Source organism: Tiliqua scincoides, chromosome 3 (genome assembly GCF_035046505.1).
Source record: "Tiliqua scincoides isolate rTilSci1 chromosome 3, rTilSci1.hap2, whole genome shotgun sequence".
Classification (NCBI taxonomy): Eukaryota; Metazoa; Chordata; class Lepidosauria; order Squamata; family Scincidae; genus Tiliqua; species Tiliqua scincoides.
Window position 1 is genome coordinate 159,703,224 of NC_089823.1, and position 15,266 is coordinate 159,718,489.

At 45.4% G+C, this 15,266-nt stretch overlaps 1 pseudogene; it reads left to right on the forward strand.

Moving 5' to 3' along the window:
• The window catches only part of LOC136645172 (lipase member M-like), a 29,872-nt pseudogene extending 28,518 nt beyond the window's left edge, over positions 1–1,354 (forward strand).
• The last annotated feature ends 13,912 nt before the right edge of the window (positions 1,355–15,266 follow it).

Sequence of the window (15,266 nt, forward strand, 5' to 3'; positions counted from 1 at the left end):
AACAGGGAGGGAGCAGCATGTTATACTTACCAGACTGTACTACTGCTTGGCTACTGTCTATATTCAGTGGAACCTGTCCAATTGAAGAGATCCTTGTTGACCTGGGAGGCAAGCTTCCCCAAAGCAGCCTTGTCTGGGGTGGTCCTAACCTCTGGCCCCTGCAGGCTGACCCTGACGGCCAGCGGTCTTTTCTGTGGTCTGATCAGGCCCTTTGCCAGGAGGCCTGACCACAGCATCCCCCTGAAGCAGCAACTCAGCTGCTGGGGTGAGCTCAGCCAGCTGACAGGATCCTTGCCCAATGCAGCATTCACCCCCAGGTTCACTGTGATGCACCTAGATCAGGGGTAGGCAACCTTAAACACTCAAAGAGCTATTTGGACCCATTTTCTGGAGAAAAGAAAACCTCGGGAGCCACAGAACCCTTTTGACATCTAAAATGAAGATAACACTGCCCACTCAGATGGGCCTCCTGGTCTCTGTGGCAGGTGTCGTGTGAATCCCACCAGACACCCCTCAAGCATCACTGGTGGTACGACTGTGTTTACTGGTGGAGAAACCCAGGAAGGCTGTATGTGCTGATCACTGTCCCAACCACGACTTGGTGCCTGTTTATGGCAGATGCTGCCTCAGAAAGCACAGCCTTTGGGCCACCCAGGCACCCCTGCCAAGGGCACTCACATACAGTGGCGTAGCCCACTCTATGCATGTCTACTCAGAAGTAAGTCCCATTAGAGTCAATGGAGCTTACTCCCAGGAAAGTGTGGGTAGGACTGCAGCCTCAGAGCCCAATCCCATGCATGCCTACTCAGAAGCAAGCCCCATTATATTAAGTGGAGCTTACTCCCAGGAAAGTGTAGACAGCAGTCTGAGAGCGCAACCCTAAGCAGGTCTACTCAGAAGTAAGGCCCACTGTAGTCAAGGGGGCTTACTCCCAGGTAAGTGTGGATAGGACTACAGCCTCAGGGCCCCAGCCTAGGCATGGCTACTCAGAAGTAAGTCCCATCATAGTCAATGGGGCCTCCTCCCAGGCCAGCATGGACAGGACTGCAGCCTTAGGGGGAACCCTCCCCTGCCTGGGCCGCACTTCCCTGAGGGTGGCGGCGTCCCTGCTCCTCAGGGCCAAGGTGGAGCTTCTTGCTTGCTGCTGCCGCGGAGGCACCTCCCCAAGGCTGGCTGGGGGCTGACGGCGGAAGGGGCCTGGCCTCCGCCACCAGCCCCCACAGGGCACCTTCCCACCTGCTGCCGCCAGCAGCAGCAACTGAGGGAGGACGGTGGCCGCTGGACTGCAGGAGCGCTGGCCACGGCCTCGGCCCCTCCCACTCTCAGAGCTGTTTTCCGGTGGGGCCTGGAGTGATGCTGCGCCGGCGATGTCCGCGGAACACGAGAAGGAACCCCATCAGGTTTTTAACAACTGACAAGGTCCCTTTGCCACTTTCACCCGGACTCTGGAGCTGCAGCAGACGGCTGAAAGAGCCGCATGTGGCTCCGGAGCCGCGGGTTGCCGATCCCTGACCTAGATAATGGATGGTCCCACTCCCTCCAGATAACTGGCCTATGGTACAGCCATTCAACCACAACGACTGCCAGCAGAAGGACAACCAGGCATGAAGAGAATGCTCCCTTCAAGATCAGGGCCTGTGAGGATCAGCACTACACAGGGACAAGGGCAGGAAGGGGTAGGGTGGAGAGGCCTGTATATAAAGATTCCCCAGCAGCCAATGAGGAGCTCGGTAGAGGATGGGCATCTGCCCTGTGAGGGTGGCTGCCTGTGATCCCTGGGGGAAAGAGGCAGGAGGAGGAAGCTGGGTGGTTTAACCACCTCCCCTGACCATGTCTGAGGCTACTTGGGTTTCTCTTTTTACTACTCGAAGGCCCTAAGCCTCTGTCCTGGATACCTCTCCCTCGCTGCCACCCTTAACCCAGTGACCATCACTGATGGCTCTGGCCACCCAAAACCTAGAAACCTCTTCAAGCCCAAGCACTTAGCCTTGGGTGGTTGCTGCAAAAGCCATCATTATCATGTGACAATAGGAAGGTTAGGCCTGTGAGTGGGATGGCTAGTACATTCCTGCTGGTACTGAAGCACCCATGGATGCCTGCTAGAGCAGGTAGGTCAGGGAGGGTGTGAAACAGGGTGGGGGAGGATAGAGATGGGGGCAGGGAGTGAATGGATTGGGCCTGGGGGTGGGATCAGCTGCACCAATCCCTAGGAGTGTTTGAAAATAGTTTTTTTAAACAGATTTTGTGATCTGAAAGGCAGAAAGTGGTGTTCCATGTTTTTATTTCTAATGCTCATTTTTATTATTTTTGAACGCTTTAAAAGTGTACTATGTAGGTGACATAGTGTCAGCAGATGCAGCCCCATGTATTACTTCTAATTGGAAAAGTAATCTATTTCAATTTCTGGAAAATAACTTCAATGCAGTGTTTTGTGTTTTCTACCTATTCTTCTTCCTGGGCCTGATCTGCTGACGCAGTGCCAGCAATATCACTGCCGCAGATCCAAGTTGACCTATTGCAGTTGCTAGGTCTTACCCTGGGGCAAGGGATAAATGTCCCCTTACCTCAAGGAGACCTCCAGCAGCTGAAATTCCCCCTCAGGATGCAGTGCAGCCTGCATCTGTGCTGATGCCTTGCCATGCGGGAATTTAATTAGGATTGGGCTGCAATTCATTTTGTTGCAATGTACTCTCTTTTAGTAGGGTGTCTCCATGCTGTACCATACATGATGTACCTTGATTGTGCACATGCAGTTCCTTCAGAAATGTCCATACAGTTTCTCCAACCAAAAAGGAGTGCAAGGAAAAGTGCCATTTTGAATTCATCTTGGACCAAGTTATTTCTAGTATTCAATAATTATAACCCTAGATTCCATACATATAGCATCTACTATAAGAACATAAGAAGAGCCCCGCTGGATCAGGTCAATCCAGCTTCTAGAATCTCACAGTGGCCCACCAAATGCTTTAGGGAGCACACAAGACAACAAGACACAACCTGCGTCCTGGTACCCTCCCCTGCATCTGGCAATCTGACGTAGCCTACCTCTAAAACCAGGAGCTCACACATCTACCATGACTTGTAACCCATGATGGACTCTTCCTCCAAAAATTTGTCCAATTCCCTCTTAAAGGCATCTAGACAAGATGCCATCACTATTTCCTGTGGCAAGGAGTTCCACAGACTAGTTACATGCAGAGTAAAGAAATAATTTATTTTGTCTGTTCTAACTCTCCCAACACTCAATTTTAGTGGATGTCCTCTGGTTCTGGTGTTATGTGAGAGGGAAAAGAGCATCTCTCTATCCATACCATATTATGATATGGTATATTAAAATGATCCTTTTTCCATGTTGCAAATGAATGGAACTCCCCAATCAGAATTTTCCCACCACAGCCACCCTTAAATGCCTAAGAAGATTAGTTGTAAAATGAATTCTGCTGTGGATGCAATTTTCTGTTTATCTCTTTCTATAATTACTTTACATTATACATGTGAATTCAGGGCAGGCCTTAAGCTGATTTAGCTGATCTGACAAAATTGGACCCTGCACTTTGCCCCCCCTCCTCCCATGCTGGGGTGGCAAATACATTGCCCACTGCCTCAGCCAGGATCTCCATGTTAGGAGGCCATGTTACAATATAATGGTTTAAAAAATCTTATTTAAAAAGATAAAAAATTTTATGAAATCAACATCATTTTAAAAATTTGTTTTATTTTAAAACCTCTATATTCTGTATTATGTTCAAAGACTCAAGGCAGCTCACAAAATATGTTTAAATGCACAATAAAAGCAAAACAATTAACCCATTTTTGCCCTAGCCCACAGGTGTCCACACTTGGTCCATGTTGCATGTTGGACACAAATGGCTTAAAAAGGGGAAGAAAACCAACAAGCCATTCAAAGAAGGAAATTTGCAGCAAAGATGTCCCCAGAAAGGAAACTTGCAGTTTTTCTGAATTCATAAGACAGCACCTGCAACATCAAAGCTTTGTAATGAATGAATGAATGAATGAATGAACCTTTATTAGGCATAGATAAAGAAACTGTAAAAGCAAACATAATCAGTCCTAATCCCGTTTATCAAAAATGGAGTTAAGTTACTAATACATTTTACATAATTACTAATAATACATTTACAGTTCAACATAAAATATCAATTTTTTGACACATTACATTAAGAAGGCTTAGAAATCACTAAAAGTAAAAATTTAGAAACTCTCTCTAGCACATCTGGTGAGCAGTCATTTAGGAGACACTTCAGTTTTGCCTCATCCAAAAGGCCATTCATTTTGCCGAGAAGTGGAGTCATGTAAGAATGGCGGGACCTAGTGAGCCGAGGACAATAAAAAAGAATGTGTATGACTGATTCAATGTTTCCCAAATTACAAGGGCAGAGGCGTTCTTTATATGGTATTTGCCTATATCTGCCTTCTGTGACCTTGGATGGAAACACATTAAATCTTGCCAAAGAGCTTTGCAATGGTTTGCCTCTTCCTTGTTTCAAAGAACATGTGAGGCATGGTGTAATGATCCTTATTTCAACAGAAGTGATAGGTTGTTCATAATAATAATTGCGGTTATCTTGTCTTTAGATGTACATCCTACACTTGCTTATCAGGGAGGTATGGAAGAAAAGTGTTTAATATAGGTGTATAATTAGAGGCCTAATATTCTTTATTTATTTAATAATTAAAAAGATCTAATATCATTGGTGCCTACTTGTAAACAGTAAAGTTAAATACACTTTATGAGTTACAAGTTATTTCATTGCAGACTTTTCTGCAGCACCAGAGATTCTTACTATACTGGAGATAAGAGGCAAGGTAAGAAAGAAGGCTTTTCCATGGTGAATCTCTTAATTTAAATTGATGATTAGCTTTGTTTTGCAATACAGACATGCTCCTGTATCTGCAGGGGTTCTGTTCTGGAACCCCCCACTGTTAACTGAAACTGCAAATATGGGTGAATGCCTGCCCCCTACCCTCTGGAGTCAAGGAGAACTTATCTCCCCTCACGTCTGGTGGGTCCTCTGAGCCTAGCAGAGGCGTGTCCATGGCCTCTGCCGGGCTCAGACAGAGCCCTAGAGTTCAGCCCATAAAGATCCAGTTTCTCTGTGAAACTGGAAGCAACATTTTTAATGCCTTCTAAGAAGCCAATCCTATCCAATTTTCCAGCGCCAGAGCGGGCATGCACTGCATCTTGTGGTGGGGAGGCAGTCACAGAGGCCTCCTCAAGGTATGGGAACATTTGTTCCCTTACTTGGGGACTGCATTGCAGCTGCACTGGTGCTGGAAAGTTGGAGAGGGTTGTGCCCTAAGGCTTTGGGAGTTCCAGGAAAGCCCAGGGGGGTGCACACACTTAGATCCAGTCCAGGATGCTTGCAGACCCAATCCGTGGGTAACTGAATCTGCTGATACAGATCTGTGGATATGGGGGCCCTCTGTATCAGCTTGTACTTTACTTTTATTTCCTAGTATATAATAAAGTATATTTTAGTAAAAGTTACAGCACAATGCTAGGCATGTGCACTTAGAAATAAGTCCCATTGACCTCAGTGGGATCTACTTCTAGGGAAACATGATTATTATAGCAATCTAAAACATGGATAATCTCATGGTTTGAGATCACAAGTGCTTTAGGGTGCAGTCCTCATCAGCTTTCCAGCACTGGCATAGCTGTGCCAGTGGGGCATGTGCTGCATCCTGCAGTTGGGGGGCAGTCATGGAGACCTCCTCAAGGTAAGGGAATGTTTGTTTTCTTTCCTCAGAGCTGCATTGCCCTTACCTCAGTGCTGGAAAGTTGGTTAGGATTGCGCCCTTGGTTGTATATCATGGTCGTGTGGGAAAAACTTGGATCTGCCTCAGCCTGGGCAAAAGCATTCTATTTTCTATTCTATTTTTTAAAAAATTTTCCTGGTCACCAATAGAAACTTGTATGTCAGGAACACTGACCATTTTAAGTGGACACTGCAGCTAAAGAGGATTTTTGCAGAAGTCCTTTTTCATTGCCGTGTGTTCATCGGTTTATAGTCTGGTGCCAAATTACTGGCGTTTTTTGTAACCACAGACACTTTCAGACATCCTTGCATAGTGGCTGATACCGGAAGGCCAGAAGGAGTCCAGGGTTACAATTCTATCACCTGACTTATTTCTGACATGATTTGCAGAGGATTGCACTGCAGGTTCACTTTCACTCTTTGCCTGTTTGCCTACTCAAGATATCAAGGCCTGAGATCTGCAGTCACAGCTCTTGTTTTGTGTAATAGTAGCACAAATGGTCTCAGCCATAGTCTAGACAAGGCCAAGGACTAGGAGAGGAAGGCAGTATACTATCTTTATGCAGAAGCTATTAGTAGATTCTGGTAGCTTCCCTGAGAGTATACAAGACTCAGGAATGCCAATAACCTTTGGAGTTCATGGAACTCTGCAGGTGTGCCTCGGTATCTAGACTAATTGGAGTGCTTCAATGAGGAAAAAGGGATTTTGCAACCCTCTGTACCAGATAAAAGCAGAGCCTGGCTGGAGCAGCTTCTGGAATTTAAAACACATTGATGATTGTAAACAAGTTAGTTTACAGAGAATAGGATAAAGGGAAAGGGGGAAATAGTGCAAAATGTTAATACTCAGAATAACAGGCTATATAAAGATATGAGAGAGGCGTATGAAAGCACTGCAGCTGCCCTGCCTGCTTACTCCCGAGGAGGCTCTCCTTGCACCCACTTCCTTGAGTGTAAGGAGAGCCTCCTCGTATGTAAGCAGGTTGGGCAGTTGTGGTGTTTTTCCATGGACAACAACAGGGCAGTTCTGCTTCACCTACTGCCCCACACACTGTACATCCCTGCTCTGAAGGGGAGGGGGCTGCTTGTATGCCTGCAGTGAGGCTCCGTGCAACACGTAGATTGGGTCACCCTGGTAAGCCTCGTAGCTGCTGAGCGTGACCCTCCTCCCTCTTGCCACTTCTGTCCCTGCTCTCACACAGTTCATCCCACCCCCTCCTGCCTTGTTTACAGATGGAATGGGGACACCAGGGGAGTATTTAAAGAGACCTCCAACACACACACACCCTGGCAGCAGCCCTGTATTTTTCCAAGGCTGGGTTTTTAAAGGGAAAGACTTGAGACTCAAATCTTTTTGAGTCACGAAACCAAACTGGGCAACTCAAAAAGTCCTCTTGTTATGACTCATTTTCTACTTGACGGGGGTGGAGACTCATGACTCAATTCATCCCTGGAGAAAAACTGTTGGATATTGAAAAAAGAAGCAAAGAGGTTTGCAAAGTTCAGGCTATGTCAAAAGGCCAAACCTCAATTACATGACTTTGTAGCCTGAACAGTTGGCTTCAGGCAAGATGTGAGAACCTTCCTGGGCCAAGGGGCCTGAAGTGCTGAGTTTGAGTGGCTGTTGTGAGAGTTAAGGGAATCTGCCTGGAAAGGATGTCAGAGACTGGGCTCAGTCCTCCCCTAAAACATTTTAAAAGCAGACTAATAATCATAATACATGCTAGTTGATTGGATGGAACCCATGGTAAATTCATCCTTGTAGGAGGGAGTGATGCCCAACATCCTGATGACTGCAGTTGCGCGCCCCCTCCTTAAAAAGCAATCTTTGGACTCCAACAATTTAAACAATTATCGACCAGTTTCCAATTTTCCTTTCTTGGGGATAGCGATTGAGTGAGTGATGGTGTCCCAGCTCCAGGGGTTCCTAGATGAGAAGGACTATCTGGACCCCTTCCAATCTGGTTTCTGACTGGGTTTCAGAATGGAGACAGTCATGGTCACTCTGATAAATGACCTTTGCCAAGGATTAGATGGAGTAGTGCATCACTGCTGGTCCTGCTGAAACTTTATTAATTATTAAAATTTATTAACAGCAGCTTTTGACACCATTGACCACTGTATCCTCCTGGATCAGCTGACCAAATTAGGCTTCGGGGCACTGTTCTGCAATGGTTCCACTCCTTCTTATCTAACAAGTCCCAGATGGTGATGCTGGGAGACACCTGTTTGGCACCTGGCTGTTATGGTATGGGGTTTATCCTCAGGGGTTTATCCTGTCCCCCATGCTTTTTAACATCTACATGAAACCGCTGCGGGAGATCATCCATGGATTTGGAATGGGGGGCCACCAATATGCGGATGACACCCAACTCTATCTCTTCTTGCCATCCTGCTCCAAGGAAGCTCTGGAAGTCCTGGGGTGCTGTTTGGATGCCATTAGGGACTGGATGAAAGCCAATAGCATGAAACTAAATCCTGAAAAGACAGAGGTTCTCCTGATCAAGAAATCCTCAATGCAGACACTGAATCATCTACCCTCTTTGAATGGGGTTGCACTCCCCTTACAAGAACAGGTGTGCAGCTTGGGAGTTCTCCTGAACCCTCAGTTCTCCCTGGATAATGAGGTAACAGCAGTTGCTAGAAGTGTGTTCACCCAGCTTAGGCTGGTGCGTCAACTGAGACAATACTTGAGCTATCTGGACCTGGCTACGGTGACCCATGTTTTAGTAACTTCAAGACTACTGCAACTGGGCTACTGCAATGTGCTCCACTGGGAACTACCCTCTAAAACAGTTCAGAAACTGCAATTAGTGCAGAATGTGAAAATTTAACATTTTTAATGCCTTATTTGGTGTTTCTACCTGTTGCTATACTTTGTACTTTATTTGGTTACAAAGCTTTGTTAACTGCCTTGGGCAATTGCTTTGGCATGGGATATAAATTTCTTAAATAAATAAAAATAAATACACTCACAACACTGACAATGGGGGGGGAGGGGAGATCACACCAGGTGACACCACTAGTGGCCAAAATTGTGGACAATTATTTGGAAAATTTGTATTTATGAATAATACCATTGAGGCCCAAATCCTAACCAACTTTCCAGCTCTGACATAGCTGTCCCAATGGACATATGCTGCATCCTACACTTGGAGAGCAGTTACAGAGGCCTGCTCAAGATAAGGGAATGTTTGTTCCCTTACCTAGGAGCTGTATTGGACTTTCCTCAGTGTTGGAAAGTTTGTTAGGATTGCGCCATAAGTTATATATCATTAGAAAGGTAATTTAATGCAGAATTTAGTGAACAAATTGTGTCGAATTAGAAATAAAAAAATTACTTGCTGTTAAAATGTGGGCAGCCTAATCCTAAACTGCATGGTCACAGTAGAGCCACATGGCCTCTGCTGTGTCCAGCACAGCTCTGGAGCAGGCTGGAGGTTTCCTCATATCCCTTTACATTGAGTAATGCCCCAGCCTACTCTGTGGGTCTACTCTAGTGGTTCCCAACCTTTAGGAGACTGTGGACCACTGAGGGAAAAATTGGAATTGTCATGGACCACATGCAACTCCCCACGCTTGAACACAAAAAATACATTTAAATCATACAGGTGGCCCTCATTATCCATGGGGGTTCCAATTTCTGGAACCTCTGTGGATAAAGAAAACTGAAAGTATTTGAAACCTGCAGTTTTCGCCCCCCTGAACCTGTCTGGACCTAAGCTCCGGTCAGTCCAGAGGTTCTTCTGAATCCCAAAGAGGCCTCAGGCAGATGTGCATGGCCTCTGCGGGCTTTGGAAGAGCCTACGGAGATGAGAGGAGCATGGCTCCCCTCACCTCTGGTGGCTCCAGGTTGGCCTGCACCACAGACTCGAAAACCCATGGATGAAGTCATCCATGGGTACCAAACCTACGGAGAATGCAGGTTGCCTGTAATTAGAAAAGATTTATTAGAGATTTATTATTAATACAGAAGATTTGTGGTTTGCTGCTTTTGCTGCCAGCTGCAGGAGGTCCATTCTCCACCCTCTCTGGAGTCCATGGGGGACTGCTTGCTCAGAGACACTGAAAGTGATCAAAACTTATTTTTTTCCCTGAGACTTCGCGAACCACTTCTCAGGGTCTTGCGGACCACCTGTGGTCCCTGGACCATGGGTTGGGAACCAGTGGTCTACTCAGATCTGCACCTGCTAAAGACACTGCTTTCTGGCCTGCTACTGATACAAAATAGCTTATGAATAACCAGAGCCATAGCCTGTTTGTTTTGGAGTGTTAGGGAACTCGGTAGTAACTAGTGGTTAGTGCTCAGCACACTCCTTCTTGCTCTCTGTTTTACTGATTTACTGGGTCAGTGGCTGGGGGAACCAAGTAGAGGGAGGTTGCCTGAGGAAGAGCTCTCCTCCCAGGAAAGCACAGAGCTTTGTGATTCTTGTTTAAAAACAAATTGCAGTAGTGAACTTGAGCAGCGCCAGAGATGGGAAGACCTACTCCAATAGGCCCAAGTGAACTTGGACTAGGCGGGCAAAGAGTCAAGATTAAAGCCCCAAAGGGAAAAAATAATTCAACAGATTGGAAGAGGGATAGAGGGAAGTAGAACAAGCAGGTTGATGAAAAATGCTAGGTTTGGCAGCAGTGATCACAAGCAGCTTGAACTGGATGCAGTAATTAGTAATGCCCAGCAGGGGGAGCCAGATAGCTTCTCAAGAAAAAGAGCACACAAAACCTCAACTACATCACTGAATCCCTACCATGAATTCTGCAGGATGGCTTGAAGTGGGAGGAGCAAGCAAAACAAGATAAATTCCCGAACTCAGTGGTTTTCAAACTCTCATAGAGAGTTTGAGCCACTGTAAGTGCTTGAGGGGGGTGGGGGGGGAGGCAGCAGGGGCAGGTGGAAGGCAGTGTCGCAATCCCCAGGATTGTGCTGCTCAGGGGGCTGCAGGGGCATGGGAGCACTTACCCAAGACTCCTGCAGCCTCCCCAGGGTATGCGGAGCCCGGTACGAACCTTTGGCAGGGCTCCCTGCAGCAGTGAATGTAAAAGCGGAACGATCGCATCCCACCTCCACTAAAGCAGATCCTGGGGATCGCGCCGCTGCCTCCATCCTGCCTCCAGGCTGCCCCCGCCCCTTAAGGGGGCAGAGGCCAGGGCCCACTGGCTGGGTCGCCGCGACGCCCCAGTTTGAAAAACCCTGCCCTAACTGCATCTAGCTAGAAATTCAGTCCCTATTGATAACTATTTACATTGTCTCAGTAATGCTGGCCTTCTGTATTAATGGCAAAGTAAATGGATGTGCCTTCCATGAATGTCTCTAGCTATGTGCTGGAACTTAAATCATCTAGATTTGGTGATGTCATACACAGAGTCATCTGAATGGATGAGGGAAACCCACCCGGCCACTCCATCCCAATGCCTTTTTCAAGACTTGGGCGCATGCAGTCTCAGCAGCAGAGCAAAAAGATCAAGTAAACCCTGCACATGTGGTTTTCAAAGAACCTCAGAGGTGAAACCGCAGATAATAGCTCCTGCATCTAGGATGTCAAGCAGCCTCTTTAGGGTGGAGTAGTGTGATCTGGCATGCTCTGTGACATGGGCTAACATGTGTGCAATGGGGGTATTGACTGCATGAGCAGGGACTGAGGTGCAAAAGTGAGCCCCCAAACAGATTGTAAAGCACTTCACTTGTTTGGAGGGGAGAAGCTAGTCTCTCCCACTGCCCAATTACTCTGAATCACTGCTCCAAGTGACTAAGGAGGAGATCGTGTGAAAGTAGAGATTGTCCTTGCTCCTCAGAGCCCTTGCTCTATGCAGTGATTCTAAAATGTTTTAGCACTGGAACCCACTTTTTAGAATGACAGTTTGTTGGGACCCACTGGAAGTGATGTCATGGTTGGAAGTGACATAATCAAGGAGGAAAACCTCCCATACAACAAAATCAAATCAATTAAGGGCACAATCCTAACCAGGTCTACTCAGAAGTAAGTCCTATTTTGTTCAATGGGGTTTACTCTCAGGAAAGTGTGGTTAGGATTGCAGCCTAAGTAAATTAAAAGCTTATGTATAAGTTTAAAAATTTATTTAAAATAAAAAACCACCCTCCTAACCCTCCCAAGCTGATCTGTTTTTTAAAAAATTTCCCAAATATTTCAAAGACTGACATCCACACATACCTGTGATAGAGTCATCTGAATGGATGAGAGAAACCCATTGACTATAATTGTTAAAAGCATATACATAGTAGTCTATTAAAAGTACAGTTCTGTAATTTCCCCAAATGAAGTCGCATACCCTGGTAGCATTAAGTCTAATATATTAAAAATAAAATAACACATTGAAATGAATTTGGAACTCACCTGAAATGGGCTTGCGACCCATGTAGTGGGTGCCAGCTTACAGTTTGAGAAACACTGCTCTATCAGATAAAGGTAAGCTGTGCATTTTTTTAGAGACCTTGGACTAATTTCCAGGCCTCCTTCTTAATAATTAAAAGATAGATCAAGACATCCTAGACCAGTGCTTTCCAAACTTTTCAACACCGGGACCCACTTTTAAAAATGACAATCTATCGTAGCCCACTAGAAAAAAAAGAGATCTAGAAAGAAATTATATATTATTAATTTATAATTTATAATTAATTTATTAATAATAATTGGTGTCCTGTGTATCTAAAGCTGCTATTATATATAGTATGTGTGTGAATATTTTCTAGACTCTCCCTAGAAATGGAGTCCAAGGACTGTTCCTCCCAAACCTTTACAGTCATTCCAGGTTACCCAGAAGGCTGAACTGGAGAGCAAGATGTGCAATTGGGGGCTTCCAGGCCAGGCAGAAGGCTAAAACTGCGTTCACACATGATCTATGGCACACCAATTGCTAGAGAAAATTTAAAAAATGGCATTTTAATTTTGGGTTATGAAGATTACCATAAACCACAGGTTAGCATTCCAGCTAATGCTTTTCTTCTGTAAACCAGGGAAGGATGCTTACAAAGCTTTTTTTTAATGTTTCAAAAACTTTTCATAACCTACAAAAAGAAAAAAATCACCTCATGACCCACTGGTGGGTCCCAACCCACAGTTTGGGAAACACTGTCCTAGACTCAAATACACAACAATCACACCAAACCAAAGGGGGGAGATAGAAACACGAAGGGTGTTAGTTTGACTGCTCACAAGACACCGAAGACCATATAGGGACCAATGACCAGCAGTGCCAATGGCCAATATTATCTTACTGTATCTGCTGGGAGGAAGCTTGAGTAGATGCAGGGATTACGGCTACTTAGCTAAATAAAATGATTTCCCAGTTCAGAGGGTGCAAAGGTGGAAATGGGTTTGGCTCGCTTGGTATGCCAATAATAATAATAATAATAATAATAATAATAATAATAATAATAATAATAATAATAACTGGGTATTTATATACCGCCTTTCTGGTCATCGGATTAGTCCTCTGACTTTATTCAAGACGGTTTACAAAGGCAGGCTGTTTCTAAATCCCCAAGGGGATTTTTACAATCACAGATGCAGGTTCTCTCTTTCAAGAACCGCACAACATTTCAGGTGAATCTTTCTTGTCTGGTATCACTTCTGGCCTCCAGTTGCCTCCCACGCAGGCTGACAAGCAGCATCTCTCACTTGAAGGGCAGCCAAGACACTTCTTCGCTCATATCAAAGAACAGGTGGAATAGCTCGGCTTGTCAGCTGCTTCAAGGTCTCGCCATTCAAGAAGTGGCCAGTGGCCTCGAACTGGCGACCTTCCGATGTTATCTTTAGGCTAACGGAGGCTCTACCCTCTAGACCAGACCTCCTGCACTGGCACTGCATACACATGTATATTAATATGTTAGGAAAGAGTAGTCCTCTGGTGGTCTAGAAGTGTACAAAAATACCAAAAAATATGCAGAAATGGATGTCAGGTATAGTGTGGGACAGAGAGGGAGTTGGGACCCTGTGCCTGCCCTGAGGCATGCAGGAGTCAGAAAGAAAACCTGAACTGACCTCAATAGCCTGTCACTCTCACGGATTCAGGCTGGTGGTCCAGGCTTGCACTCAGTGGCGTAGCTAAGGGAGTGCAGGCGGTAGCAGTTGCACCGGGCATCAAGCTTTAGGGGGGGGCAACAGGCTGAGCATGACACTAGTGACCAAAATTGTGAAAATCTTGGTATGTAAATCTTGGTATGTATGAATAATACTATCATGTTATATAGTAGAACCTCTTTAAGTTGACCACCCAAGGGACTGGAGGAAATTGGTCAACATAGGGAGGTGGTCAACATACAGGGGAAAAAAGGCATTTAAATATTATCATGTTTAGCTCCCAGGACAACAAATGCAAGGCCAAGTTATTATTTAGATTGGATTTTTTAAAAGTTTTATTGCAAATATCAATGAGAATTGATCCTCTTGTGATGCTTACTATTTATATCACCTATATCTAGAGAGAGAGAATAAACAGCCCACAATCAGTGTTTTAAAAAACCCTGAAAATTCATAAGCTTAAAAAAAATTGTAAGTTAAAAAAAATACTTGGTTTCATAGCAGACAGGCAGACTAATGCTATCCCTTGCCAGCCCATAGCATGTAGCATGTTACATAGCCCCAACAGCTAAAAAAAACAACACTTTTTTACTTAGGCTGCCTGGCCTCCACTGAGTCTCCTCAGATTCACTAAATGCCAGAAGGTGTTTGATACGGTCCCTCACTAAAAGCTGTTGAGAAAACTCCACAGTCAGGGAATAAGAGGACAGGTCCTCTCATGGATTGGGAATTGGTTGAGGACCAGGAAACAGAGAGTGGGTGTCGATGGGCAATTGACAAAAAGGTGGAGAGAGGTGGAAAGTGGAGTGCCTCAAGGATCTGTCCTGGGACTGGTGCTTTTCAACATCTTCATAAATGACCTGGAAACAGGGATAAGCAGGGAGCTGGACAAGTTTGTGGATGACACTAAACTTTTCTGAGTGGTGAAGACCAGAAGGGATTGTGAAGTGCTCCAGAAGGAGCTCTCCAAACCGGGAGAATAGGCAGCAAAATAGCAGTTGTGTTTCAATATAAGTGTAAAGTAATGCACTGGTGATGGGAACCAAAGTGAAAGGACAGTGGCTTAATTATGCACAAGCAATCTCATGTCCCTCACAACTTGGTACATGTCCAGGTACAATTGGCAGCCGGTGCAGGTCTGTCGGCTATGTGCAGTGTGCCCACCTATAAAAAACCTTTCGCACATGCACTAGCAGGCATAGGAGAGGGATTGTTACATGGCTTCTTGCTTTTCCAAGATGGGACAAACCAGACAAAACACAGGCCCACAGTATCGCGTTCAGTGGGCAACTTACAGAGGGTAAATTAATACTCTGTGCAATGGTCTAAGTGGTCAAGATACAACTTATGGAGGTGGTCAATATAGAGGGGTTGGTCTCCCATAGCTTATATGCAGTGTCTGTCCATACTGTGAAAATTAGTTCAACTTAAGGAGGTGGTCATTATA